This window comes from Olea europaea, unplaced genomic scaffold (genome assembly GCF_002742605.1).
Source record: "Olea europaea var. sylvestris unplaced genomic scaffold, O_europaea_v1 scaffold1602, whole genome shotgun sequence".
Taxonomy (NCBI): Eukaryota; Viridiplantae; Streptophyta; class Magnoliopsida; order Lamiales; family Oleaceae; genus Olea; species Olea europaea.
In genome coordinates, this window is record NW_019233649.1 from 90,000 (window position 1) to 95,870 (window position 5,871).

Genomic DNA, 5,871 nt, shown 5'->3' on the forward strand with positions numbered 1-5,871 from the left:
ACCCGCTAATTATTATAGCCAAGCTAAACAGTATCCCACTTACTTTCCATGAATAGGCCAGATAAATAAAATAATTTGGCACCATCATGTATCTCAGTCCAGGATCAATACTTGAGTCGTTGCTTCGTTTTCTTAAGTCTTTTAATATCCTTAAACTTGTCCGGGTGTGTGAGAACACCCATGACTTTAGGGAAACCATAATTTTGTAATATGTTGAGGAAGTCAAAAGTTTCCTGCAATTGAAGTTGTCCCTTTTATAAAAATATGACAACAAAAGTTTGTGATAAAAAATTAATAATAAATAAATAAATAAAATCATTAAAAGCACTAAAAGCCAATGTAACTTAACCAAACACAGAGGGAAAAAAGATTGACTGCTTAGGAAAAATTAGACAATGGCTAGTAGAAAATCCAACTATGGACAAAAGGGGACTATTAATTTTGCAAGAATTTTCCACCTCGATGAACACCGAATCCTACTCATGGAAAATATTGAGATAATTCAGTGAGGGCTCGGTACTTATCAATTGATCAAAGTGGTATATCATAATCTTGTACACACAAATTTCCCTATTCATAGTCTTGGAACAAAAGCAATGAAATTTTCTACGTGGCCGAACTGTTTTGGGAACAATTTGCTCGTTTCCCAGTTTAGAGTTTCAAATTGTCCAGATAGGGACAAAGTAATGGATTAACAAACTTCTTTGCGCACCCATACAGAAAGTCAATATCATTTGCCTATCTCACAATTCCTCCTTTGTTTGTCCCGCCTGAAACTGTTTTCAATTTTTAAAATTAATGGCAAAGGTAATGTTTATATCTGAAGGAATCTGCTGTCCCTGGGTGTGCCTCAACTCTAATCAGAAGTCTGAATTTCGCATTATTGTCTTCATGAATTGTTGTATAAGTTTTTGTCCGTGTACATTCCTCCTTCGGAAGCAGATATTTTCTCAAAAACTTCCTGATACTTAGAAGAAATTACATGAAAAAAGAAGAAAATGACTAGTAGAAGCTCACCATTTCAAAACCATAGCTTCCATCAAAGAGAAGCAAGGCCAAATCAGCAAACTTGGCACCATCGATCATCCCATTAATATCATTTGGACATTCCACAAACTGCAGTCTCCTTTGCTTACCTACACCAGAATAAATCAAAAAATCGCTCACCATTTTCAATCCAATCCCAAACTTAACACCAACTAAACCATTGGAATTTCACCATGTCAGCATTCTCATTTAATAGATAAAATCGCCAGATAATTAAAAGCGGGTCTTGGCTTCTCTAAATTTTAATCATTAAAAACATGTGAAAATTATTGAGGTGATCTGGTGTAAACCGAAAGACCCATCCATGCTCGAATTTCATTCTACTTTTTCTGGTGGCAAGATAATGAAGTAAAGCAACTTTCTTCACATTTCTTTCAATTTTTGTTCCATTCAACATCATTTGCGAAACACTGATCATTAGAGAAAAGGAACAAGGACAAGCTTGTTCAACCTGATACTATAGTAATTGGACCTCGAACTGCAGGTAAATTATGTTTTGTGTAATGCTTTATGCTTATACAGACCTCAGGAGGTCCCTGGACTACAACAACGAAAGGAGCAGGTTCTCCTGTGGATCCATCATTGGGACATGAAGCTTCCGCTGCTCCTTCTCTGTAGCTCGTGCTTGTAATCACTTTGCTTTGACGGTTGAAGTAAAGGCAAACGCCTATGACAGAAAATACATTATAGAGAGAGCAGTGTCATCATGCCAATGCAAAGGACAACTACAGCTAGATGTTTAGTGATGGAGAGTTAAAATTTGTTGCTTTAGAAAGCGAAGCAAAATCTTCCAGAATCATACAGAAATAAAAGAAATAAATGCATATATGCACATGATACAATAAATGTTTATGTTTCCTTCAGTTAAATACATGCGTACAACTCATTATTTCTGTGTTAAATAAATGCATACTGTATACTCTCTCCGTCCCAGTTTTGTTTTTCACTCAAATTAAGAAATCTTATTTAATGTTATTGAAAAAGCAATTTTTGTCACAAACTTTCCCAGTTTACCATTATTTATATTTTCACCCTTATTTATATTTATACAATTTCAAGATTAAGTGGATAAAATTGGTTAAAACTAGACAAATTAAATAAGGTATATTAGTAAACAAACAAAATAAATTATTCTCAAAACTGGACCGTATAATTGGGACAAGAAAATAAGGGAAGTCAGCCTATATAAGCCCATGCAAGGGACAGAGGAAGTAATAATAAACAAGCTTTGTGCTTCAAAAAGTGAACCCTTGTTCTAAGAACTAATAATTCCAAACAATTTTAAACCTAACCGATGAATAAAATTAAAATCCCAGAAATTCGCAATTTTTGCTGGCGCTCAAAAGCAATCATCCACACAATCTCCCAATAAAATCATTACAAACAAAATTTGAGGAAGAAACTAGCAAAAAGAAAGGGACAATGAACAATCTTTCTTGACGTACCTTGGGATTGTGAAACTTTTTCTGTTCTTTGGAGAGTTCATCGTTTAAATTCGGCGTGAATTTCGATTTCATTTTGGCGGGGGCACCGACTTTGCGAAACCTAGGGGACTTGTGTGGTTGCTCGCCATTCCCCTCCGCCATCGTTTCCTCTTCGTCTGTGTTTTGTGCGTGCTTTAGACTTCAGTGTTGCGGACGGGGTTTTGAAAAGGATTAAACAAATGGCCCGGCACCTGTCCAGTATAAAAAGGACCAGGTTAGGCCCATCATTTCAAATGATCTACAATCTTTAAGGGAAAAAATTCATAACTAGTGTATTACTTACACCACTTCAAAAATTAGGTAAATAGTTTCAGAACTTCAAAATTCAAGCATGTATTTAATTAAGTAAAAATATTTATTAATTAAATATAATAAAGTCATAGTTATAAAATTACTGGTAACAAATACACAATTATAAGTCACATATTATCAAATTAATTAGTTACAGATTATTTTGAGGTCACAAATAAAAAAATTTTTAGGTCACAGTTTATCTCAAGGTCGCAAATCAAAAATTTAGAGGTCATGAATTATTTCAAGATCAAATTAATTGATCACGAATTATTAGAATTTTAGGTCACAATTAAATTGTTGGTCACATATGCCAAATAGTGGTCACATACCACTATCACCACTGTTACCGTCACCGCCACCACAACAGCATCACCACCAACACCAATACCAACAAAATCGCCACCATCGGATCAAATCAAACGCCAACAAAAATAATGACAACCACAGCCACCAACAATCACCATCGTTGCTAGAAACCACCGCGACTGCCACCACCAAACGCACCAACAATACCCAACCCACAACCTCACCAACACCACCCTCATCACTCCTACCAACACTAACATCTCCATAGATGCCAGAAACCACGACCATCGCACCATCAAACACACCAAATACATCACAACCTGATCCAAAATTAGAGTTGTGCTGTGTAGAGCCATCATCACTAACACAACCACCAAATCTACCAACAATCCCCAAATCGCCGCCACAACAACCTCCTCAAACTGGAAAGAAAAATAAAAAACCCAAACCCCCTCCACAAGCCGTCGGCTCCAAAGGACAACAATGTCATGATGCTACGTTAACGGACTGCAAACACCGCATGCTTTGTAGTAGTCGTCGGCCGGTGCAGCTCTGTCATCATCGATTGTCGGAGTTTGAATGGGTTGCCAATGTAGAAAAGAGAGACCGGAGAGAAAATGAGAGAGAGAAGGATGAGAGGTAAAGAGAAGAGGAAGAAGAAAAAATAAAAATGATTTAGGGTTAAGATTTGTATATATTGATACCTGATTTATGAATAAATGAAACTTCATCCCTGAATTTTGAATTGTCATCCTTAAACCCCTAAAATTATGCAATTTCCACGATTTTAAGACCATGAAGTGACCAGATTTTAAGCTCATCGGTCCGGGCTGACAAATTTTTAGAAAAACTAGTGATGGGCCGTGCGTTGCACGTGCAGTGGGTATTGCAGTGTAAATAATAATGTTGAAATTTGATCATGTGGCATCTTAATAGAAAATAAGATCAAGCTAGAAAGATGACTACATTAGATTATAAAAAATATTTGTCCACAAGTAGTTACATTGGCAAAAGTAATATGAAGTAGAAAACAGAGTTCTTAGTTGCCATACACAAAGATGTTACATGTCGTTCATGGGTACATGGTTTCTAACATGTTAATATGGACAACGAACAAAATTTAGTGTAGCAAATAGAGATACTGAGAATCAAGTTTGCTCGACTGTGGACATAAGCGTGCAAAAGAAATACAAAATATGTATTTTTACATGTTGAACAACTACTCTTGCTTTTGTTCTTTGTTTGCATGGTTGTGAGCTTCATGTGAAGTGCCTGGTTGTATGATGTTGGTGAGTAACTGGTCTTCATCTTGGAGGTGTGAGTCAATGATGAAGATGATTTCATATGGTGCCTTGTTGGTGGCTGTCTCCATATTTACAACTTTGATGTATATGATGTGCTTATTTGCAGTTGGTGGTGGTATTGTATAGCTGCTTTCCGTATGTTCTTGCTGTGATGTTCATTAGAAGTAGTTAATAGTATATTTATTGGAAAGAAAAGATTAGTAGGCAAGAAAATGTAATTTTGAGATAGTTACCTCGGAATCTTGTTTCATCAGTTTCGTTGCTGGGCATTTGAGGAATGTTTCAGCTGGTTTTCCAATAATTGATGCTGTGATTGATCCTGTGGAGTCTTGTAGTTGAACGATTGCTCTTGCTTTGTTAGAGTATAAGTGGAATCATTGCCATTGTTTTGGGATGTATTTGATTATCATTAGATGATGAATAATGCATCTATTCACATAGATGATGTACTTGTGACCTGAATATAATCTGACCTTGGAGTCGGTGTAGCGTAGTTGTGCCTGCAGAATCTACAGAAATAAGTTTTGTTCACAGCTCCAATTGCAAATTTGTTGCAATTGTCACATGATAGATACCATAGTGGTTGGTTTATTTCAGCCAATGTGACATTTGCTCTTGTCCAGAAGTGTCGTTGCTGCAATGTGTATAATGAGATGTGTAAGAAAAATATATGTTGGGGATAGATGTAAATGTAAGTGAGAAGGTGTAGTGATTTGGTGTACCATATGTTGGAGTTGTTGAAGTTGTTTGATGTTGACTAACTTTTCTTCTGGTGGACAAGAAATTGTGATGGATGTGGGGAAGATATACGCCTTTCTTGTCACAATGTCATTTATTGTGCTCATGTTGTCCTCTAACCTAATGTTGATGTGAAAATGAAATTGTTAAAAACTAAATAAGGAAATTAAGAGTAATAATTACAATAGATGTAAGTAAGTAAGTGGAAAAGTGAAAGAATGTACTAGTGCTTTAGTTCAAGAACTTGCTCAAATGGGAAATTAATGAGTATTGATGAGTTGATTTTTGTAGAGACGGATATACCTAAATAGAGAGTGAATTGAGTTTTTGCATGTAAGGTTTAAAATCATGTTAGTGTGATTGTGTACAAGGAGTCAATTCACCATTGAAAGAAATTACTCTTAATCTGTTGCTCACAACAATTGGTTTTTTGGTGATTGTGTTGTGAATGGTATTACATTCATTTGTGACGAAATTGTCCCACATCTGAAGCATGCGCGTTTCAAACTTATAAGGTTTCAAATTATATTTAATATGTAATAACTAAATGAGTTATTTTGGGGTTGGTGATAGTTAATGTGTGACAAAAGTAAATGTTTTACCATTCATTCGTGAGAGTAATATCTTGTACTATTGATTGGTTGTCACGAATTTGAATTACTCTTTTGGGAAAGATGTCGACTACTATTCCAATGATG

General features: G+C 35.7%; 1 long non-coding RNA gene and 1 pseudogene across 1 annotated transcript; both read right to left on the reverse strand.

Moving 5' to 3' along the window:
- LOC111377071 overlaps positions 1 to 2,633 on the reverse strand; it is a 7,102-nt pseudogene extending 4,469 nt beyond the window's left edge.
- Positions 2,634 to 4,033: 1,400 nt separating this feature from the next.
- LOC111377075 lies at positions 4,034 to 5,288 on the reverse strand. The gene is made up of 3 exons (XR_002699627.1): positions 5,158 to 5,288; positions 4,669 to 5,069; positions 4,034 to 4,581 (listed from the first exon to the last, which is right to left on the reverse strand). It is a non-coding gene; the product is annotated as an uncharacterized LOC111377075 (long non-coding RNA).
- Between the last annotated feature and the right edge of the window lie 583 nt (positions 5,289 to 5,871).